At 38.9% G+C, this 25,373-nt stretch overlaps 1 protein-coding gene and 1 pseudogene across 3 annotated transcripts in view; both read right to left on the minus strand.

The window, feature by feature from the left end:
• Positions 1-25,373, minus strand: part of TKI1 (TSL-kinase interacting protein 1) — a 239,670-nt gene that overhangs the window by 32,327 nt on the left and 181,970 nt on the right. The gene's annotated exons all lie outside the window — the stretch shown is intronic.
• LOC149205303 (hypersensitive-induced reaction 1 protein pseudogene) lies at positions 1,494-2,396 on the minus strand (annotated as a pseudogene).

The raw sequence follows: 25,373 nt of genomic DNA on the forward strand, positions 1-25,373 counted from the left end.
CAAATGCATGCATCAGATAGATTAACGAGCCAATCAGTAGGATCAACCAAGTCAAAATCAAAGTCTTGCAACTTCTTCAAATTTGTCATCATGGGAGTGCCTGACTCACAATCCATCATACCAAATTTTAGAAGGATCTCAGAAAGGATTTCACCAATCTTTTTTCACACTTCTAATCCAATGCCTTATACCCAGATCCTCCATTTAAAAAAATAAAAATAAAAAATCAGCTCCCTCTTACCCTCGACAAAGAGGTCCTCAACCCTTGTCAAAAACATATCATCAACATATAGAAAAATCAAGGGCTCATCCTCAACAGCTTTATAGTACAGATTGGGATCAGCATCACTCTTCAACAAATATCAATTCAAGCTCAAGGTGTCTGACTTCATAGTGTTCTCTCTCTTACTGAGGCAATCCTTCGCTTTGTAATTCTAGCAATCTTCATGTTGGAAGTCACACCAAAATTATTTCGACATAGATCAAAAAAAACTTCAATCGGGTTGATCTATTTGCTCCCTTTGAGTCCAGAGCTGCTCATCTAATACAATATCTCTCAACACGAGTCTTTTTGTCGCAAGCTTTGTTGGACACCTAATCCTAATGGTTAGTGTGGAAGTTGAATGGACAAAAGGAGTCCAAGAGACCTTGGGATCTGAAACCCAAGAGTCACATATTTGTACTATAAATGTATATCCATTGTTAATAAAAAATGTATTGCATGCTTTATCTTTCATATTGTCTTTGCTGTCCATGTGTGTTTAACATGGTATCAGAGCCAGGTTCGTTCATAACCTTCTCAATATTGTGTAAGCCACTTGTTTTTGTGGCCTATGTAAACCAACGCTTCTATGTCTTAATGAGCTTTTTTATGGTCCATCTCTGCAAATTAGTTGAAAGTCGTTGAACTCGTATATGTTTGGAAGTTTTTATGGTATATAAAAATCATTAAGTGGCGTATTATGTTGAGAGTGGAACTGTATACAGTGCATGTTTCCTGTGCATTAAAAACTGAAACTTGAGGGGGTTGTATTCTTTTATTTGGGCCGGCGTGCATTATGTCATAAATAATTAGTTCTGAAATTTCTGATCTGTGTCAAAAGCGTTTCAACGCTGATGCGCTCCTGTGTTATAACGCCTCTGTTGATTCCTTTGCCTCCCAACGCTCCTTGTAACTGCTCTCTGCCATAAAAAAAATTTGCGCCCTCTTCTCTGACCAACCTTTTTTCAGGCTACGCTGCTCTGCTATAATATCTTCCTTGTATAATACCTTCTGGACGTTGCCAGAGGCGTTGGAGGAATTGTCAGTTGTAAATCGTTGGAGGCAAACAGAAGAATCCTAATCCCTGTGCATGCGCTGCTCTGTCCTGTCAGAACACCTCGGTTGCGCGTGCGGTCCTGTTGAGTCCCATGTTCGATCCTTGTAACCTTCAGCTTCTTCAGCAAGCCTGCGGTTTATCGAAATGAAATGCGATGGCCTGCACCCCAGGCTGTTAATGTGAATGAAAGGAAACATTGAAGAACTGGGCTAATAGACCAGTTGTCCCAAGCACATTGCCTGAGAAAGCAAGTACACTTTCCCGAAGGCCATCAACGATTGCTTGCCGTTGACGAGCAATACCCAATCCATACAAATACTTTGATTCTGCTTCAGCTTCCGCCCGTTTAATTTTTTCAGCAGGTACTATATCAATAATGAGAGTTTGCACTATTTCAAATCCATAGTTTGTCATAGCCTTTTCGAGTTCCACTTCAACAGCTTTAGCAACATCATTTTTTTTGCTCAAAAACTGCATCCAAGTTCAACTTTGGGACACATGCCCGAATGACATCAAAGACATAAGCTTGGATCTGCTCCTTTGTATTGTTGAGCTTATAAAAAGCATCCACTGATTTTTCTAAAAGGGCACGGTATTGCACAGATGCAACAACAGTCACAAATACATTATCCTTTGTCTTTGTCTCACATCGCACATCCAGCTTGTGTACCCGTAAGGAAAGATAGCCTCCAATTTTACTCCCACAAATCCATGGCATACAGTGGAGGCCTGGCTCAAGAACTTTATCAAAGCGTCCAAAAGTCTCTTTCATAGCCACTGTTGCTTGTTCCACTTGTACACAGCAGAATAACTGTCCCATTTTCTTTATGACTGTACCTGATGCGTAACAAGCTGTTGAAATCGTTTGAAAAATGACTCACAAGACTGAGATGTCAAAAAAAAAACACGATGCACACTGCTAAGAGTCGATTCCCGACCTTATGTCTGCGAGTTTTTCCAAGTGCAAACACTAAGAACACGTTGGGCAACAAAGAGCTTCCTAAATAACAGTCCGCATCTGGAAAGTGCGTATTAGGTAGAACGGCCTGTTAATTCGAAGGAATACGGCGCAGTCAAGTTCTGTGGCAGTGGAGTTGAGTGTTGACTGAGGGGACGAGATTCTGGTTACACTTGCTGCGTGTTACATCAAAGATCCATATCTGGGCGCTCCGCGCTGACGGCAAGGTCACAACGTTTGAATGCGCAGTCGTATTAACACTTGAATGTTGAATACGCAGTGATATTATCATTTTGAACTTTGAATGTGTTTTAAACGTGCATGTTCCACCTACCAAGAAGATTTCCATTGATCCATCGTCTACCGAGTAGATTATTACTGTACTTTAGGGTCATCAGTAGCAGTTAATCCAAGCTCTGAAGCACATGCAGAATCAATTGAAATGCTTGCGTGCTAGCATATCGATGGTTACTTTATTATGTCTGTCATTGTTCGAGTTATTTTGGTTCCCAACAATAATGGCTTGACCCAAAAGAGATGTGTTGTATGCAACTGGCGAAGTCCTTTTTAGGGGTGAACATATTCAAGCTATACCAATGAGTATTTGTCCAGTGGAGCTGATATTGGCGGAGGTTCTTATTCTTCTCTGTATTCAAGCCGCAGTATGGGTAGTGGATACTTACCTGGCAGTGGCTCGGGATCCTATTATTAAATTTGTGTTCACGAGGATGTTGTAGGCTGACATCCATCCATTAAATTCAACCTCAAATCAAAGAGGCTTCTTTATCAATAATAATTGAACACTGGGTTTTAGCTGGTGAAAACTACCAAAGTAATCATACGCATCACAGGCTCTGAATCTATTTCTTGCAGCGAGAATAAAAATGCAGTAAGGTTTGGGTTCGTGTTTTTGCTTGCTCGGCCTTCTTCAAAGCTTCTATTATTGTGTATTTGAAAATTGGATTTGAAGGATATTTTCAGTTCAATAGAGTCAGGGGTTCAAATCTTTATTTGCTGCAAGGTGCTGGTGTAAAATTCAAATGTGAATTCTCTCATTGAAATAGTGTCCAGACTTTTATACTTGAGAGATGACATTGAGATTAGTTTGTATAAGGTATTTTCTGTGGTTGTTTGGGAAAGGTTCCAGTTAAAAGAGGTCGTGTTTCCACCTGTGTAAATTGTTGAGAATCTTTCTAGTTGAGTCTAATCAATAGTGCAGAAAGGGGCTAATTCCCTTTAGTCTCTTTGTTGTACGAATCACCCTTGTTGTACGTCGAAGGTTCCAACTGTTGTGTTCACACCAATATCCAATCCAAGTTCCAAGCAAGTTTGCAGTTGTTGTTGCCCCAGTTGTGGTATTAAAACTCATTATAGTGCATTTCGACTGCTGCATAAAGAGTTTGGTGGGCTGATTGTAATCTTTTATATTGCACACTAATCATTTGCTGACATTTATAAAAGATATTGTTGTGTACGGTTACTTTTCTGCACTAAGTAATAATTGTGATCAGTTTTAAACCTAACATTGAAGAGAAATGGCCAGAATCAGTGAAGTATTAGAGTTCATGAAAACTCTTATACAATCTACTGTTGATGACACATTAAAAATCAGCATAGGATCTCTTTCAGAAATTCAGACATGTCTACAAAATGCACAGGAAAAGATCGATTTTTTGCAGCTTGAATCACAGCTACAGCAAGAAGAGCTACATCAAAATAGACACCATTCTGAACCTGTTTTTGTTCAGAACATTGAGACAACCACCCATCAGCAGCATGTTAATAATGTTACAGTTCATTCAAATAAAGCAGTAGTTGTATATACAGATGCAGAAACTCAGTCTGCACTTCCCAAGCCCATCATCAGACCTTGGGAACAGCTTGTCCACAACAAGCACAGAACTGGTCTTGGATATGACAAGGACTTGTCCTTTCATATTCCAGACTATGCCAAGCCCATTCAGTTTCAGAGTGCTGGATTCATTCATGACAGTTCACCTGCTCCTTATGACAGTTCAGTTTCAGCTGTTCCAGATTCTACTCCTCTTCCACCGCAACAACAACAACAACAGATCGTGAAATGCCAACACTGTGACCGAGTTGGCCATTTGAAAGATCACTGTTTTGATCTTCATCCATGTAAGCACTGTCATAAAACCAGCCATTCTTCACACAGATGCTTCAGAAATAAACGTCCTGCAAGAACAAAGATTCATCTTGAATGGATCGCTTCTTGGCAATGGGCATCAACAGCCAAGAAGATATTCCAAACACATGTCAGAACTTGTTCCAGAATATTGAACAGTCTTGCAGTCGAGTTTTCTCCATCTTCTCACCTTGTATCTGACAGGGGGGGAAATGATGGTCATCTACAAGCTTCAAAGCCACATCAAGCGAGCCTGAGCCACAACCTGCCACACCAGTTTCAAAGTTGTAGCCAGAGACAAGATGCCTGAACATGCCTTCAGTTGGCAATCTGGGACTTCCTCTAGCAGAAGACTTCAGCTTCTTGCCAGTTTCGGAAGCATTCCAGGAACACAATTGAGAACACTTCCTCTAGCAGAAGACACCAGCTTCTTGCCAGCTTTGGAAGAGTTCCAGGAATTGCATTAAGCATTCCAGAGTTGTTGGTTATCCTTAAACCATCACAGGTTGAGACTTCCCTTTTCAGGTTGAAGTTTTACCTTTTATGCGGGGTGAGACCTCCCTTTTATGGTTGAAGGTTTCCCTCTTTAAAACAATAGGATCACTTCCTCTAGCAGAAAACTTCAGTTTCTTGCCAGTTTTGGAAGAGTTCCGGGAACTGCACTAAGCGTTCCAGTGTTGGTGGTCATCCTTAAACCACCGCCCTTTTTTACCAACATTTCATAGAGCACATTCAGCCTAGTGTTGCCATGCATTTTTTGCACATTTTGTATCACAGCTCTCTTCTTGGACTCATACATAACCCTTCGGATTAAGGGGGGGAATGTTGGACACCTAATTCTAATGGTTAGTGTGGAAGTTGAATGGACAAAAGGAGTCCAAGAGACCTTGGGATCTGAAACCCAAGAGTCACATATTTGTACTATAAATGTATATCCATTGTTAATAAAAAATGTATTGCATGCTTTATCTTTCATATTGTCTTTGCTGTCCATGTGTGTTTAACAAGCTTTACTTTGTTCTTCCAATATTTTCATCTATTGCCACAGCCTTAGCAACCTTCATTATGTACCTGCAATCCCCTCTAGGAGGCCGAGGAAGAACAAATCCAACAAACCAAGATATGGAAAGACAAGAGGCAATAATAGTAATAATCAAGAAAGAGAAATACAAAATAATTATCTTTTGAGAACATGTCAACTCCCTCTTGATCTTAGCCTCTTTGCATCCAACTTGCAAATCAACTTTGTCTACAACTTGATGTCATTCCTTCCATACAAGAGCTTGTGTTTCTTCTTTCAATGGAAGTAAGCAATCCTAGGGTTTTGTTCATAAACCCTAGGGTTTTACTTATCAAGCCTTGTTGCTTACAAGGATCTTCAAATCTTTGATTTTCAATAAATGTCAATACCCTAGATTTGTCATGCACTTTACATTAGTGATGAAACTCGTCGTTGTTTTGTCCATAGGTTGTCCTTGGTCCAAGCAACTCTACTTTCTCATTGTAGCAACATAAATTAGGTCTTCATTTAATGTGCAAGAAATGAATCCAAGTACCCATACCATCAGTGGATGCAAGGTCTTTCACAATGGCATATATGACCTTAATAGATTCATCTTACGAAGGGACAATATTAGATCAGCAAATGACTTTGATCTTAAAGAGGGACTCAACCTCTTTTCCATTGTAATCAAGATTCCTTTAACAAAGGTGTTATAATAGTGATTTCCTTCTTTGAAAACTGATCATCCAATAATCATAGAAAAGATCGTCAAATATCCTCTCTTACAACTCAAATAGTAGTTATAGCTTTCATATCACAATATTTCCTTGAAGAAATTTATCATATATGTCCTTTGATGGTTTCTTCCAGGATTTCTTTTCATCGATATAACACTATGTTGAAAAGTCTTTCAACCTTGCATCAAAGTTTGATACAAGATCATCAAGAATTAATATATACCTCTTGATCCATAGACGTCTAACTTTGTTGATCTTTGTAAGTTTGTATAGATATGCCTCATACTCAAAAAACATCCTTCGGATCTATGAGATTCGTGAAATGGACCAATCCTTCCTCCACAACCGAGTCTATAATAGTCCATAGATTAGATTTTATGCACAATTAGAGAATGTCAGACATGTTCAAAAACATGGATCTATCATCTTGTTGGCATTTGTGACAAAAACTTATTTAATTTCTCAACCTTAACTACAAAGACTTAGATGATCATTCACAAATTCTCGAAACAAACAATGATACTTTTGAAATTATTCAAAGAAGACATCCAATCCAGCATCGATTTTGTAAGGGGGTCGATTTCAGAAGTCTAAACCAACCAAAATCCTTTCTTCGTTTTTGGCAAGGATCCCAAATATAAAGTTTCATAATTTTTTGAGCACCGAAGGTGGGGTTTTAAGTCGTATCTTTGCAGTAGACAGTGTAAAATTGTTGGGGATTGAATAGTGCCTTTGCGAGTCGATTTTGAGAAGTCCAAATCGAGCCAAACCATTTCTGGGTTTTTGTGGGTTTTGGCCAAGGAGTTTGTCGCTAAAGTTTCATCATTTTCTGAGCGTCGGATGAAGAGTTTCTTGCAATCCCTTTCCAGGCGGCAATGAAGTTTTCTAGGTAGCGCAGAGCATTAGAGGAGCAGCCATTTCCAACATTTGAGATCATTGTATTATCACTTGGGTTCTGTCACGCTTTTCATTGAGGCAAGCCCAGGTGCATTCCTCCATATTATTGTACTTGCTCCATTGATTAATAAAATGGCTCAGTTGGTGCTTAATTCCAGAGTTTTTATGAGCCTTTACTGATTGTTTAAAATTTTTGCGTTGTAAATCGTTTTTGCTTTGCATATCATTATTTATTTAAGTTTGGAACATTACAGTGGTATCAGAGTGTGATCTTGGCCCAGTTGTGGGAAATTAGCCAGAAGATCATGGAAGCTTTGGGTATGAGTTCACAGTGACGGGTGAAACCGGAAACAAACCCATGGCTCAAGGGAAATCTAGTATGCAGAAATTTTGGGGTAGAATTCATTGGGACGATGAGAGGTTGGCCCAGTTGAGGAGGGTCATAGACCAAACCCATCCTCACCCTTACAACAAAGACGTTAGAGGTGAGCAGGCCATGGGGTTCAGCCATCTACATCATGTAGGGAAATTCGACCAAATCAGGCCACGAGATCTCTTGAAATGGAGCACACGGGACAAAGACGGTTAGAGGGTGAGACCAGGGAGCGCTTTCGTTGGTGGAGACCTGGCTTTAGATATCAGGAGCCTGAGGAGGAGGTTGAGCATGATGCTGAGAGCCCACAGGATGGTGAGGAGCACATCAACATACCCAGTGTGGCATAGGAGTCCCCTTTATTAGAGACCTCTTTGATAGCCCGAGTTGACACCCTGGGGGAGAGGATAGAGCCTACTCGCATAGAGCCATTTGTGCATGCCTAGGCAAGATGCCAACAATCGCTGAGGTATTTAGAGTAGTGACCAAGTTTACAGGTGATAGATGCCCATGACAATTCCATCAATTTCAGGCCGACCTTCTAGCATTAAAAAGGAAGGTCGCATTAGTGCAAGAGGTGATTTTGAAGCAAAACGAGGAGCTGGAGGGCATGAGAGTGGTTTGTGCAAAGTCCACGGCCAAATTGACTCACGTTGGGGAGCAGTTGGATTCCCTACTGGTGCAGCTAGAGTGCACGTTGGAGCGTGAGAGCAGCCCTCTTCGGGCATACACAGACGGAGCTAGCAGCACTCTTAGGTTACCTTGGCCCATTGGACAGAGGGAGACAAAACTACCTAGTCAGATTGTATGTATTGACCAAGATAGCGAAATAAGATGACCTGAGTTGCACAGGGTGCAACACCTGCAAGCTGGGGTTGTTCTATGTGTGAGAGTTTGTGCATTCGATCCCTCTCTTGGGATTGGGTGGTGAGAGATTCCGAGTTGGTACCCAATGGAGTGGACTATGGAGATGGTAGTGGACCCAGGTGGAGCTTAGCAGGAGTTTCTAGGCACTAGGGATGCTGGAAGCCACGACTGGCATTGGGATCCAGGAGGGACTACCTATCATTTCCCATGTATGTCAGTTGACTACAACCGGGATGGCGCAGTTGACCTAGCAATTGAGCATGCACATTCGCCAGGGGAGTCTCGGTCAGCACCAGTCACTAACCAGTTTATTGATAGACTCTTTTGGTTTTCTTGGTATGGCATTTGTACACAGGATCACTAGGTGATCAGTGTACTCCGACAGGAGTATGTCGGAGGAGGCGGCATTGGCAAGCCACCAAAGGGTGCTTTGCGTGGAGCTGGGGGCTCTTCACCTTTGTGCGAGGCACAAAGGACGCAGAGGAGCGGAGCAGTTATAGCAGCACTACTAACACATAGGGAGAGTCACTTCTCGAAACCCTCAGGGGGGATTTGGAGGGAAGATCCATCCATCGAGGGGAATAATGATGCGATGGTCGAGGTGATGATATTGATCGACTGTGGCCTAACACATAGAGACATAGCTCTAGGCCATCATATCCAAGGATGTGTGGGAGCATCTAGCGTTGAGCAGTGGTCTACAGGTGGGCATGGAGATGCATGGTGGTGTGTTGTAGTGTGTTGGACTACGTTGCGGAGTGGGACTGCCTCACATCGCAGTAAGTACATGCGGGGAGTGACAGGTGCAGTGACACAAGTAGGAAGCAGGACGGTACAGGATGGCATAGCTACAGTCGAAGGTATCCAACAGTGTACAGGGGTAGGTCGCAGTGTATAGTGGCATGTGCAGGAGTATTGGGATGATCGGTGGAATGCAGACGCATATGGTGCTGCACAACGAGGTCTTGGAGTGTTCCCTCCAGGGACACCCATGGACGGAGATATTCGGCATACCTTTAGGTATAGTTGGCCCAGGATCGATGGGGACACAGATGTGCGATATTTGATGGTATTCGCGGGGCCTCACACTCCTGACCCTCTTCTACATCACTTACAAGAATGGGCAATCTGGTTGTTGTCCTTTGACACTCTGGCCACAAGCAACAGGGGACGAGGAGCTCACCAAAGGTATTTGGATGACACCTGGTGCGATAGAGGGGAGACTTCTCAGTGGGGCTGAAGCATCAAAACTTATAGCTTGTTGGCTTGAATGTAAAAATACACAAGAGGTATTTTGTAATAATAATTTATTATATAAAAAATGTACAAGTGATGTCAAATGTTACAACGAGAACCCACATATATACTAAGCAAGTGTCCTTTCGCGATTGGGCATGTCTTTGTAGACATGCCTTTTCACTTAACTTAATGACAATTTACCATAATCAATATTTTATTATTTTATTATTTACATTATTTATTCACTTTATTTTATGTAATTTATATTCATAACATTGCCCCTTCCTTCAAAAGCTTTGTCCTCAAAGCTTGTAGCTGACGATTTTCTTCACATCGGTGTAGGTTGTCTTCAGAGAGCATAATTCGTCATTAGTACTTTACCATGTAGAATTCTTTGGCAATGTTGTCTTGAACTAGGGTTTTTTCTTTTCTTTTCATTTTTTCATTTTTTTTCTTTTTTTTAATAATAACGTTTTTTTTAATAATGTTTTTTTCCCATTTTTTTTATAATAGTGTTTTTTCATAATTGTTTTTATTTATTTTTAATAGTAATATTTTTTTAATAATAATGATGTTTTTTTATAATAATTTTTTTTCTTTTTTTTAATTAAATAATTTTAGTTAATTAAATAATGATTAATTTAATAATTTAATTAATTAAAATATTTTTAATTAATAAATTTAATTACATGAATTTAATTTATAATGTATCGACCACGTTATCGACCCATGCACGAGGATCAGCTCCAAAGCACAAGGATCGAGCTACAGGACTCCGTTGATTGCGCTCCAAAGTTTTCGAAGATTTAGGACAAAATCTTAGCTGGTTTCGAACCTCTCACAAGCCGAAGCACAGCGGCTTCGGGTTATTTGCCAGAATTTCAGTCACAGCAAGGGTATATAATCGAACCCTCGAAGAAAATCAGTTCAGTAGAGGTGCCTTGTTCTACATTTTGAAGATATATATTTATCGAGCCTAGTGAACTGACGCAAGACACATCGTTTGACCTTGACCGAAGACACCCCTTGTCACACCCGCCAGCAAAGAATTTACTGCAAAAGAATGTCAAACGAAACGTTGTGCTAGTGTGGACGCAGACATACTCAAGTCCAGTCATTTCCGTCCACTCTGTTCGTCGTACCTCCGGACCATTTGCTGCGACGTTTTCTTCTCTTGTCGTGGAAAGACTGGCCCGTGGATAGTCGACAGACAGCGGTTTGGAAAGATGCGGTGGAGCGGAGATTGTCGGAATATTGGGAGTGACGGCGGAGAAATTACTCAAGACTTCAAGACAAATTTGAGGTTCCAGTGCTCCGTTTTGGCAGCTCTGCAGGTGGCAGACAAGGCATATCTTATGGGTCTCTTCGAGGACACAAACCTGTGCGCCATCCATGCCGAGGGGGTCACCATCACACCCAAAGCTATTCGTCTTGCTCACCGCCTTCAAGAAGAAACTAGGTTTTACCATCGCAAAAGAGTACACGACCTCATATCTAGTTCTTGCAATAGCTTCCTTGATGCCCTCGTGGCTCTTTGTAAGAATCTGTAGCCGAAATTGGTTGGCCTTGTACAAGAACGAGTTGCAGAGCTTTTTTATAAATGTCTGAATTGGTCTGAGAGGATCTAATTTCATAGTGTTCAAGGTTGTTTTTTTTGGTCCATCACTTTGTTCTCGAAGGCCAACTTTTAGATCTGGTATTCCTTCTTCCAACACAGCACAAACAGGAAAAGAAGGCACAAAAGGTTTCCTTTTTTGCAAATCAAATTCTCGAAGAGATAATTTCTTTCAAAAATATTGTTGGGAAGCTTTTGTAAAGTATTTTGCAGATTAAACTGAAATGTGGTTCCATATGAGCGACAGGGAGCAAGGGAGCAAGGGACCAAACTATTGATGCATTGCATAGTGAAACAGTTAACACATTCATCAGAGCTAAGTCCCACTCCTGTTTTATCCTATCTTTTTAATGGTTTAATTCCCACCAAGCACTACAACAAATAGTTGTGGCTTTCTCCAAAAACATTTTATGAAGGAAGGTTGGATCCACAATCATCCATCCAATAAATGCCCTTGAAACAGCTTGAGGTAAAGCCCATGAAACAAACCTGGCCACAGTTGGACTTGCATTCATTGATAAATACCTGACCATCTGAGTTGAGCTTATCAACCCCATTTCAAAAGCTTGAAGAAGTCTAGCTGGCAAGTCACTCATGGTCCTGTACCACTCTTGCATGACAGCCTCTACAATTTTTCTACCATAAACCTCTTGGAAAACTATAGTATCACTGGAAAAGGCATTATCAGACATGGCAAAAATAATTGGATCTTTTTTCGTGAAACTCTCTCCTACCTCTAATCTCAGTTCAGCATTCTATGACTTGGTATGTAAATATATTGAACCAAGCTCTGAAACAGTTGAAACTGAAACGTTTCCACCTCTACATTTGGAAATGTGGAAAAAATATGCCTTTCGGTGATCTCATCTACAGATGTTGAAACTCTTGATATCCTTAAGGAGCGAGTGTCCACAACATTACCCATGCTTCCTGATGACTTCTTTGGCAATAGTACCTTTTCATATTTTGTGAGATTGGTAAATGAACCACAAGGATGGGCAGCAGAATCAGGCTCTGGCAATGAAGAATGCAGCATTGTTGCTATAGCTAGCTCAGAATGAGCCGCTCCATCAACAACTTTAACTGTCTTCTGTAAGGTTTCCACTAAAGGAGCTGTTGAGGTAGATAATGAAGTCTGACTCAAAAATAACTCCTTCGCTTGCCTGTGAGAACCAGTAAGTTTAGATTCCTCTGCAACCACCTCTCCTTTATCAGGATTAGCCATTTTCACTTCCCTTTTATCATCAAAATCAGAATCAGTAATCTTCACATCTTCAAAACCCTGTTTTTCTCAAGAGCCACCGATGGCAGATTTTCATTGACATCTTTCAACAAGGATAAATCAAATATCCTTTCATTGTCAATGTCTACAACACCCTCTCTTTCGACAAAATCATAGATGGTAGTTTTTCATTGACGACATCTTCTTCATTATTATGATATTGTACATCTCCTTGTTTCTCAATATAATCCTTATCTAAGATAAGAATAAGAATAGTCCTCATGGACCATACCCTGAAACAACCCGGGTGGGGTATGTTCTGAGAGAGACAATGATGAGTATGTCTATAAATCATTGGTCTCGCCAGCATTGAGCTCAGATCTGGTGGAGAGATGAAGTTGTTAGTCAAGGCCTTGCTGTGTAACAATGTTGGTTGACATGATGCTATACAAATGAGCTACAAATCTGAATTCTTCTTATGAGAAATTCTTCAAATTAAGAATAACCAAGTACCATTATGAATACATCCCTAGTTAAGAGAGAGTATTGAAAAGTGTAACTAGGTTCGGTCTTCACAATGACATGTAATTGTGACTTTTGTAAATGATGTAATAAAGGAAATAAAATTATTTTTGTAAACCTTGCTTCATGGGTTTCATGAGAAAATGATTTTATTTTAGGTGGCTCCCATTGAGAGCCTTAGGATTTGTCATTAAGGTCAAAGAATTAATGTCATGTATGAAGGGCTCTTCTTGAGCATATGTAAAATGTATATGAGTCAAACAAGTGTCTAGAAAGTCTTCCAAAAGACAAGCACAGTCCTCTTGACTAGAGTCAGCCTACACTATGAAGTAATATCTTATGTCGACTCACCCAAAAGTGTCACACCCATTCGAATGCTAAAGTCGACTTAATATATGGTCGAATCACCATATATAGGAGGCTAGGCTCCTTGCATAAATAAAGGGAAAACAAACTTCTCATATCTGAGTCTTTCGGTGCAGAAGACAGAAAAGAGTTCCGAAAGGTTTCGGATGGGTGCATTATATTGGATGTAATCAAAGTCTAAAGACAATTTGGATCCCTCTGCGATGTCGGGAAAAGAAAAGAAAACTCGGTCTACCTCAGTTTCAGCGAAGGCTACAAGGATGCATGCTACAGTTCTATAAGGGAATTCAAATATGTCTGAGGAGAAATTACAGTCAGAATTTCGGTGGTCTCTCACTATGATTTCGGACGAAAAAGACAGTGAATAATTCGGATACCTCCATTTAGGTGTCCTAGAGCAAAAGACAAGTTCATATAGGAGAATGCAGTGACACTATTTCGGTATTAAGGAAAGTCCACTGTTCAGACTATACGAAGACTATATTTCGGTTCCAGATATGTTTAGATAAAGAAGCCTCGATGCTGCCACGAGGAGAAGGATCCAGTAGTTTTGACATGATTACAGTACAGTGATAAAGTCTTTAATTACAGTGATGGATTTCGGAGCTCTCTCATTGCTATCACAATGAAGGTCTCTAGTGATGTAGTCTCAGCAGTGGAAGAGAAATCTAGAAGACAAAAGTAGAAGAGGACTTGTGTCTTGATCATGGAGTGGCTACTAGGTCAGGGTCTTGGTCTTGGTATTCATCAATTGGAATCTCTATAAGAAGAATTTGTGCGGGTTTTCCTCTCAAAGAGTGAGAGGTTTTGGCCCTGGCTCATAGCCTACATGTTGTGTCTCTTGTCTATTTATGTTCATGCATTGGTTACTATTTTATGAAGAAGAACACTAAGAATCTAACGTAACGAAGATCCTAATCTAATCAAGTTAAAAGCATTCACAAGCAATCACCAAAGAAGAGAAATCAGCTAATTCTAATGCCCTAGATTTCTCAACAAGAACAAGTATCCAGTATAGCTAGAAGCTTTGCGGAAATTTACAAAAAACGTCAAGTTGGGAGCGGCAATAATATAATGTATTAAAATTTAATGTATATTAAAAATAAAAATAAAATAATTATATATATTTTTTAAATAAAGTATAAAAAATATAAAAATAAATAAATTCAAAATCTCAAGATATTTAATCAAGTAAAAATTTAAATTATTTTACATAACCAATTTTTTATTTATAACTTTATACATATGTTCGTCGGCTCAAATACAACTAATGGCTATGCATAGAAAATTGTCACTATACACATACATTCTCATGGTCGAGCATGTAAAATATATCGGCCCCCAATTTAATTCATTCAAAGTACACAAAGATCATCATTCCTCCAACCCTCTGAGAGTCTTCCAAGGCTTTTTCTCTTTTTCCTTACACTCAGTGCTACATCACACATGCCTCCTCTAGGTCCGACGACAACATTTACTTTCGCTACTCTATTTCATTTATAGATGACAATTAATAGCCTAATGCACAGGCAATTACTTTTACATTGGAAACACCACATCAACTCCACACAGTAACCTTGCAGGAATGTAGACATTTAAGAGCAGTGACATGAGCATTGAAATGAGTGTTCTCAATTATTTAGAGGAGAACTAAATTGTGATCTTAACCGACTTGGATACAAAGCTCCTCGAAAAATTTAAAACCAGTTGAATCAATATGGACCTTAATCAACCTACAACTTGCTATGTTATATAATGTAATCTCATTAACCAATGGAAATAACTAGGATTCGAGTTGCTCTCATCTCGGTGAGTTTTAGCAGCAGAGTTTTCATTCGCAAAACAATGTTTAATGCACTCAACAGTCATTGGATGTTAGACAAGTGTTCTAGATTGCAGATCTATCCCAGCAGGAAACAGATCTGTCCAAACTATACTCGCCTCCTTCAGTCAAACAGTTACAACAACTCCCTCCAGCATAGTCCCATTCCCGAACTTCGACACGGTCAAGTTCCCAAAAAGCTCCAAAGTAACCACCAATGCTCCCGGTGGTTTTGGAACGTTTCGTACCCGCTTGCAAGTTCCCAAGAACGCAGGAGTGTGGGGTACATGCTCACCAATGGCTAGGAATGGTACCCGTGTAAAATATGTTTTGAATCATTAAGATTCTTGTTTAAGGTGATTAATCTTTAGATTAAGTCAACCTTTGTTATATTCTCTATTGTTTTGCTTACTTTAGTAAAACCTTAACCTTTAGGGTTCGCCACAAAACCCTAGCCCTTTGGTGCTTAGGGTATGTTAATAATAAAACCCTAGTCTTCTTAGGGTTTAGAACCTTTGATGAAATCCCACCTTCTTGATATTTAGGATTTTGGTTATGCTATGAAGAAACCCTAGACTTTTAGGGTTTGTCATTGATATCTTGATTACATGATGAAACCCTAGAATTAGGGTTTATGACAAAAACCTTGCTATAGTCAATATGAATTCCTAGAAATGAAACTCTAGGTGTTATGCTTTTGTATGATCGAAACCCTAACCTGGTCAAAATAGTTATATATTTAATTTTTGGAGCTTGATGTTTGTATATAGAATTTTTGATAAAACCTTAGTAAAAGATTGATATAAGGAAATAATAATGAAACCCTTGAGTATGCTAACTTGTTTTTTGATATCCATGATTTAGTTGATAAATTCTAGGGTTTGCAACAAAAACCCTAGTAGAGTTTGACATGAAATTCTCGAGCATAATGATAAAACCCTTGATGTAAAATGTTATGATTGAATTGCTAGCTTGATTTAGTTATATTTAGGGTGATGAAACCTCATGTTTGTTATGAACCTAACTATGTTTAAATATTTAATGTCTAAAACTTATTATTTTGATGCTTCCATTGTAATGACATAGTTGACTTCATGCCTTAGTATATTTTTACTTGGTTGTACTTGTTGAAGAATTGCAGGTACATAATCTTCAAATGTTGAAGATATTCGTAATTGAAGATGACTTGATAATAATGATAAGCATGATGTATGACGGAAGTTGTAAGAATGATGATGAAGAATAAATAACCTTGTTGCCATGAGAAAGAATAATGTTACTGAAGAAATAATGCTTTGAAAGGATGAAGTTTCTCCGATGTTACGATAAAGAACCTGTAAGAATGACATTGTTGATCTCCCTAAGTTGAGAGAGAGCTTGAATGAAAGAAAGTGTATATCTCCCTAGCTAAGAGGGAGGTCATAATGTGACAACTATAATAAAGGCCTTGAAGAAAGAATAAAGATCATGGCTAAAGCATGACAGATACATATTCGTGAGTGGAAAAGTTGTAAACAAGACTTGCATGTTTTGGAAGAAGTACTAAAGTCGAGTTTGATGTTAAAGAAGTTAAAGAAGAAAACTTACGACAAAGATGTGATTAGATGATATGATGATAATCTATGCAGCATTGGATTGATTAAGAACCCCAAAGGATCTCTCCATATAAAGGTTGAACAATTTAGAAGCATGCTTGGATTGGTGGACATTATAGATTTAGTTAATAAGGAGACATGGAGCATCTTAGGGTGATAAGTGTGAAAATTTCATCTATCACAACAATTGGAAATTATTCTCCTAGTTGTCTATTTATTTAAAAATTTATCTATAGTTTGCTACAGCAAATACCAAATAATTCACATTGTGATTTTTCACAAACTACAGAAGAAAATTAACATTGGAAACTAAGAAAATCTAGCACACACATAAAATTTACACAGTTATTTTGGGACAAATGTTCCCGGAAAAACCCAACTTAGGAAAATCGGTGCAACGGCTGAGGGTTTTATTATTATGCAGTAATGAGTAATTATGAGTACAATAATCTGGATGTCGAAATTTGGCTATCTTGTAGAGAAAATATTGGCAAAAATATCTAGAGGGAAATTACCCTCACTCCAGGCAATTTCGGCACTAGACTGCCTCTAAAAAGTAAGTCGTCCAACTGGGCCTACATAGGCTCTGTGTCAAGCGGAACCTTCCTGCCACACGTGCTTCCCGAACTGACTGCTAATCAAGTTGTCTTGCCTGTTGATGGCTGGGAAAACGTCTCTACGGCACTCTGGAACCTCTGCCCGGCCTCTAGAACTGAAAACGTTTTCCCTCTTCAGCGAATCGAACTACCTTCTTCAGGATTTGCGTTGCCTCTCTTTAGCCTCTAGGAGAAATCTTGGCCTTTGCAAATGCACTCGCTGGATCTGGAAAACTTCCTCCAGCCTCACTGTCCCTGCCCCTCACTATCTCTGCTTCGATCTTTGGCTCTCCGGCAACAGTTACTGCTCTCTGGAAATTGATCTGCCAAGGAAATCTAACCTCTCGAGTGTCTCTAGTGTATTCTCCAAGTGCCCATTGACTTCTTATAATCCTCTGTTGAGACTGGGCTAAGATCATCTTCAAGTCGATCTGTGTGAGCTTCTAGACTATTCTCACCTCGACTTAATTAATGCTAATTAATTAGCCAGTGTTCCTAAGTTTAGACTTGGGAAACATTAAAAAATAAGTTAATAATCTAATTAGGTCATCTCTAGGTGGAATTTCCATAAATGATTTATGGATTTTGGAGATCTCATGTATTCTAGCCGCTCCACCAAGTTTCGTGACTAGAACTCATCTGATGCTACAAAAACTAATAACAAGATGCTTGGGAGGACATATGGCTGGCCTATGATGATGTCTAAATCCCGAAGTAGAGAGGGGGGCGTTGGTCTTGGAGCTCCAACCTTGGATACACACCTAGATCCCTGGGTTGGTGTTAGAGCTAAAGCCTAATGGTACCCATAGTGGCTAAAGCTTGGAACACTCCTTTAGATACATTGGTCAAGTATCTAATCTATAGCATTGCGTGTGTTGTGACTCTCTGGAGAGCATATCATCTTGAGATCTTCCATGTACCTTTGTATATATGTAATTATGAATATCTCCCTAGTTAAAAGGGAGTGTTGAAGAATGTAACTAGTGTCGCTCTTCAGAATTGAATTTGAGTCATGATGAGATATATTTGCCTAAAGAAAGAAAAAAGAATTTTATTATAAAAGTATATTATATATTAGCATGGGTTTCATGCTTTATTATTTTATTTTTAGGTCAAAGCCTCCGTTATAGGCTTCTAGTGTTTATGTCATGAGTCTTAGTCCTTGTCATCATGTAATAGACCCTTCTCGGGCTTTATCTATCAAAAAAATATATTTTGATATAAAATGAGTCAATTCGACCTCTTCCACCAATTTGGCCTCAAGGAAGACAAGTCGACCTAATTGGGAGTCAAAAACCGCTATATATAAGCAGCAACTCGACCTCATTTGGAGTTCGAGACAAGAAAGTTCAATCTGCAGTTGTTTAAGGAGAAAAAGGAGACCGAAATACCTAAGAAGGAGAAAAACCTAGAGAAGGAGGAGTCATTTGTCAAACAAAAAAAGCCAAATTTTCTCTCTCTACTGCCACACGTGCAAAGTTTTCGGGTTGTAGGAGGGCCGAAAATTTCAGAGTTGTAGGGGGGGCGAAAATCTAGAGCTGGAGGACCGAAATTTTGTATAGCTATTGGATTGAAGTTGTTTGACTTGAAGAAGACTACTAAAGTTTGATAATCAGCCTGTAAGGCTGACTTGGTGGAGTGGGGAAGGTCTTTTGGTCTAGTCTAAGGTCTTTGTTTATCTCAATTTGATTTGAATCTTTAGTGGAAGGGTTTGATTGGTTTTCCCCTGCATAGGGGTTTTAGCCCTGGTTGGGTGCCTACTTCTGGTGTCACTAATCTTCATGGTTTTTAATTTGATGATTGCTTGATGAGAAGAAGATAAAGAAAAACATAAAGAAAGCTAATAAGAATTTAAGAATAACACGGGTAATTATCAACATAAGAAAATTTTTCTGCTTTTTTTATTTTCTAACAAGAGAGAGAGACTTGAAGAATAAGAGCAAAACTTGATCCAAAGTAATTAAGTGTTTGCATCAAATATTGCAATAAAGATATTCTTCAAATTTTGGTGAACTTTTTTTTCTCTCATTGTATTTTGTATATCTGTTGAACATTTGATTTCTAATAGAAGAAGAATCTGGTTGGGTTATGCCATGTGGGTTTTGCACTGGTCATTGGAACTAAACTCGTTGTGTCTTGTCAAGTTTTTGGTCATCTTTTATTGTATATACTATATATGGCTTATGTTCTATCTACAATTCCTTAACTAATATCGCAGATTAAAGAAGTTATTGGATCAAGTAATTGTTACGACATACAACTTCAAAATTTCAGCATGGTATCAGAGCTTTGGTGAAGACAAGCTCAAGAAAACAAGTGTTTTTCCAGCCCATTTTCTGCTAAAATATCTCTTGTTGTCCACTTTATTTATAGTCTTTTTTATGTTGAAATATCAAGTATTGTCCACTCTATTTGCAGCCCATTTTCTATTAAAATATTTATTGTTGTCCACTCTATTTGCAGCCCATTTTCTGTTGAAATATCATTTCTTGTTCCTTCTACTTGCTGCTCATATTCTGCTAAAATATCTCTTTTCTTTTGCAGCTGAAATATCTCATTTACTATTGACATATCTCTCGTTGTCCCTTTCTATTTGTTCCTAAAATTTTGAGCAGATCAAGATGTCTTCCTCTTACTTTAAAAATGAAGAAAAGTTGGTTGATGCTTCAAACTTCTTCCCTTGGAAGGCCAGATTGGATATTACTCTTGAGGAACATGATGTTCTGGAGTATGTTGAAGGAGAAGTAGCAGAACCAGCTGAAAACTCCAATGTTGCTATCAAGGCCAGATACAAGAAAGGAGAAGTCAATGCTAAAAAGATTATCCTTGATTCTCTTGGAGACCACCTCATAACTTGTGTCTCCAACCTGAAGAAAGCCAAAGAAATGTATGACAAGCTAATTGGAATGTATTGAGTGGGCAACTTGAGTCAAATTGTTGCTCTGAAGAATCAGTTCAAGGATATTAAGATGAACAGAGGAGAGACCATTCAAGCATACTTCATGAGAATATAAAAAACCAAAAATCATTTGTCAACTTCTGGAGAAGTTGTTTCTAATAAAGAGCTAGTGTTGATTACGCTTGGAGGTCTTCCTTCTTGGGAAACTTTTATTACTACCATCAATAATAATGACAAGTTTCCTACATTTGATGATTTCTTGAGAAAGTGCAGCCCAAAAGAGACCAAAATGATTCCTAGAGAAAGAATTCCCAAGCATGAGGAAGGAGAGCCTACTGCCTTTGTTGTCCAAGGCAAGAAGAAGAAAGGAAGAAGAGACATCACTATTCGTAAAAACCTACTCCCAAAATTTCCTCGAAATGGAACAAAGACTTATCAAAATTCCAATGCTACAATGTCATAAGAATGGCCACTATCTCTGTGATTGTCCAGAAAACAAAAGAGCACCAAGATCCAACTTCAACAACTTCCAAAAAATATGATTATAGAAGAAGAAGAGAAGCTCCTTCTACTCGTAAAGGGAGCTTCGTTCTTCAAGGAATCCAAGGTATGATAACAATGCAACTGAAACACAATTTGAATATTTTCTTGTTTCTCCACTTTCTAGTTCCTCTCCTGCAGATTCTTGTGACGGTTTGTGGATAGCGGTACCTCAAGGCATTTTACTAGCTATAGAGAAGTGCTCTTTAATCCGGTTGAGAGGGAGACCGATTTGAAAATCATTCTTCGAGACAACTTTACATATCCTATAAAGGGATCTAGTTTTGTTTCCTTCCATCTGGATCATGGTAAAACCTTATCTCTTCAAGAAGTTTTGTATGTACCTGGTCTAAAAAGGAATCTTATTTCTATTTTTGCTTTAGAAGATAAAGGAATGAAAGTTATTTTCATAAATGGTAAAGTTCTCTCTTGGTCGATGAGATCTAACATGAGAGATGTCTTCACTCTGGGATCAAGATGTGAAGGTCTATATAAATTCAATGGGAAGACCTATTCATGCATTAATTGATGATAGCAATCATCGAAGTGAAATTTGACACCGAAGGTTTGCTCATTTGCACTATAAAGCATTACTTCATGTGAGAAAGATGGATTCCGAAATGTCGGAGATTAGACCTAATCATAATGGAGTTTACCAAGGGTGCACTAGTGGGAAGCAAGTAAAGTGACCATTCCTTTTGAGCAAAAGTATAACCAAACAAGTGCTTCATCTTGTACATTCTGATTTGTGGACCAATGCTTATAACTTCTCTTGGTGGCTACTTGTATTATATAATCTTTGTGGATGATTTTTTCTCACAAGACATGGATATATTTTTTTGAAAAATAAAAGTCAAGAATTTAACATGTTTAAAGATTACAAAGCTTTGGTAGAAAAACAAACTGGAAAACAAATCAAAATCTTCATATATGACAATGGAGGAGAGTTCACTTCAAATGATTACATTGACTTCAACAAAGAAGTTGGAATCAGGAAAGGGACCACAATATTGTATAACTCGAAACAAATTGGTGTGGTAGAGATAAAGAATAGAACTATCATGGAAGCAGTGAAAGCTATGTTGCATGATCAGAAACAACCAAAGTTTCTATGGGGAGAAGTTGCTAACCCGGTTGTCTATGTTCAAAATAGATCTCCTCATTGTGCCCTGAACAACAAGGCTCCGGAAGAAGTCTTCTCTGGTGAAAAAACCCGAGGTTGGGCACTTGAGGATCTTTGGCTTCCCTGTCTACTTCCACGTGCCAAAAGAAAAGAGAAACAAGTCATAAACTTCAAGTAAGAAAGGTACGTTTGTTGGTTATTGTGAAAATTCTAAAGCTTACAGAATATATGTACCTGGACAAGGAAATATAGAGTTTAGCGGAGATGTAACGTTTGATGAAGACGCAACTCTTGGAAAGGCAAGTAACACTCCTCTTCCTCCTGCTAATGTTGATAGTCAAGATGATGCATTTGAGATACAAGAAAATTCTGAGCCTGAAATTAATGTTGTTGATGAACCCATGGAGCCCATGGATCCTTTGGATCCTCCTCCATGTGATCCTCCTGCTAAAAGGATACTTTTACGGCATTGTGACACCCTTCGAGATGTTGATAAACATGATGCTCCCAAAAGAACCTTCATAGAAAGCAGGAAACCATGTCAGTTCCAAGGATATGTTGTAGCCATTAGTCACATTATTCAAACTGAACCAGGCACTTTTGAAGAAGATGTGAAGGCTCAAGTGTGGAAAGATGCAATGGCTGAAGAATATGAGTCCATCATTCATAATGATGTATGGGAAGTGGTTCCAAGACCCTAAGGTAAATCTATTGTGTCTTCTAAATGGTTGTATAAAATTAAACATGGTGTTGATGGCAGTATTGAAAAATATAAAGCTAGATTTGTGGCCAGAGGGTTCTCTCAGAAAGAGGGAATAGACTATGATGAAATCTTTGCACCTGTTGCCCGTTATACAACCATCCGATCTATTGTGGCTCTAGTTGCTAGCCAAGGATGGTCCCTTCACCAAATGGATGTGAAGACTGCTTTTCTGCATGGCTTCCTCAAGGAAGAAGTATTTGTGGAGCAACCACAAGGCTTTGAAGTACATGACTGAAAAACTCATGTGTGTAGACTGAAGAAAGCCCTCTATGGTTTGAAGCAAGCTCCAAGAGCTTGGTATGCCCGCATTGATAGCTTCTTGATGAAGCTTGGTTTTACTAGAAGTAATGTTGATCCAAATATTTACTTCAAGACAATCCAAGGTATGCCTTTGATTTTGGTATTATATGTTGATGATTTATTTTTTACCAGTGGTGAACCTCTTATCCTCCAGTGTAAGAGGGAGTTAGCTTCTAAATTTGAAATGAAAGTTTTATTTGATGCACCACTTTTTGGGTCTTGAAGTATGGCAAAAACTTGGTGAGATATTCCTTTCTCAAGGAAAATATGTTGTCAAGGAGATGAACTTCAAGAAGTTGTGTGGTGAATTTTCAGGTCCCGATTTGGAAAATCCTTTTGAGTATCAACAGCTAATTGGGGCATTGATGTTCTTAGTGAACACTAGACCGAACATATGTTTTGCAGTCAATACTCTGAGCCAATATATGATTAAACCATCTCATGCACACTGGATTGTTGCAAAGCATGTGCTGAAATACCTGCATGGGACCATCAATCTTGGATTGAGATATATTTCCAGAGATGTAAGACCACTCGGGTACTCTAATGTTGATTGGTCTTGTAACTCTACTGACAGAAAAAGCACATATGGGTGTTGCTTCAGCTTAGGGTTTGTCATGATATCTTGGATGAGCAAGAAGCAAAAGTTTGTAGCCCTCAGCACGGCTGAAATTGAGTACATTGTCGCTAGCATGGCTAGTTGTGATGCAGTATGGTTGTGGAAGATCTTTGGGGAGTTGTTCGAGCATGTTCTGGACACAATAGTCATTTACTATGGCAATAAGAGTGGGATTCGACTTTCGAAAAATCTCATGTTCCATGGTCCAAGCATATTAAGATCAAATATCACTATATCTAGCATTTGGTGCAGAGAGGAGCAATAAGACTCCATCATATAGCGACTGATGACCAGATCATCGACATTCTTACCAAGCCTTTGCCAAAAGGAGAGTTCTTGGTTTTCTGAAAATAGCTTGGACTGACAGATGTGACCCTACCTAGAGAGGGTGGTCATAGATGATGAGACGTGGTTGTGCGAGATCATTTTCATGTGTTGACAAGTCGACCCCCCCAAGCAGAGCTAAGCCTCGGTTGTGCAAGATCCTTGTCATGTGTTGACAAGTGGATCCCCCCAAGAAGAGATGAGACTTGGTTGTGTCATATCTTTGACAAGTGGGTTATCCCCCCAAGCAGAGCTAAGACCTGGTTGTTGGAGACCCTTGTCAAGTGGGTTATCCCCCCAAGTAGAGATGAGACTTGGGTGTGCGAGATCCTTGTCATGTGTTGGCAAGCGGCAATCCCCCCAAGTGAACATAGGGTGATGGATGAATCTCCCCTATGATGATTCTTCTTCATTAGAATGTAACATGATTGTTCCAAAGCAAAGATTACAGAGATCCTTGCGCCGGAAAGAAATTCCTCATTGGCTGAGAGGAAATGTTGAAAATTGGCAGTTAAGGGATAAATTTCCTTGAATAAAATTTCATTTTTGACTATTCTACAATGACTTTCTAAAATTAGAAAGTCATGCCTATCATTGCAACCATGACTTTCCAAAATTAGTATGTCACATTGATTCAATTGGTAATAAAGTATAGATGATGGAAAATCACCTAACTTATCCTTAATCAATCTAAATTGTTTAATTTTTAATTTAATCATCAATATTATAAATATTATTATTATTACACTTATGATACTACAATATTATCTAAAAAGGAATTACATGTCACCTCTCCTACTTGGCACTCAATCATGCTACTTCACATCTCTCTTTTTGATGGCAAATCGAACTCTCTCATTCAATGATACATTACCCTCTCTTTCTCTCTCTCTTAATGGATTCATTCATCTCTCTTCAATGCTCTTACGCGCCTCTCACACTCTCTTACACAATTTAATGACTCGTCACAAAAAAATTCCTCTTACACCTCTTTAATGCATATGTTACAATTCTTCTTTATGGCACAAGTCACTAAGGCATGCATACTAACTCTTGATGGCATGAGTTACTAAGGCAAGTGTACCTCCTTTATGGCATAAGCTACACTCTTATTTTGGCATATGTAACTTCTCCTTCATGAATTCGACCTCTTTGCTCTTCCTATATATTTGCGCCTCTCATCCTCTCTTCTACTTATTTGTGCATTGTGAAAGGAGAGTACAAACTTGAGAAAGAGAGAACTAGCGAGGCTAGAGAAGAAAGAGAGAGAGAGAGTCTTGAAGAGTAAGAGCAAAACTTGGTGAGCCAAAGTAATTCAAGGTTTGCATCAGCTATTGCAATCAGAGATCTTCCTCAGATTTGATCTTTGTTGAACATTTGATTTCAAATAGAAGAAAAATCTGGTTGGGTTTTCCCCCTTGTGTGTTTTTCCCTGGTCATTAGACCTAAACTCATTGTGTCTTATCAAATTCTTGGATGTCTTCTATTGTGTATATGGTTTCTGTTCTATCTACAATTGCTTAACTAA

The sequence above is a fragment of the Pinus tabuliformis genome, chromosome 1_2 (assembly GCF_031772625.1).
Source record: "Pinus tabuliformis cultivar Carrire ecotype Pingquan chromosome 1_2, CPIR1, whole genome shotgun sequence".
NCBI classification, from domain to species: Eukaryota; Viridiplantae; Streptophyta; class Pinopsida; order Pinales; family Pinaceae; genus Pinus; species Pinus tabuliformis.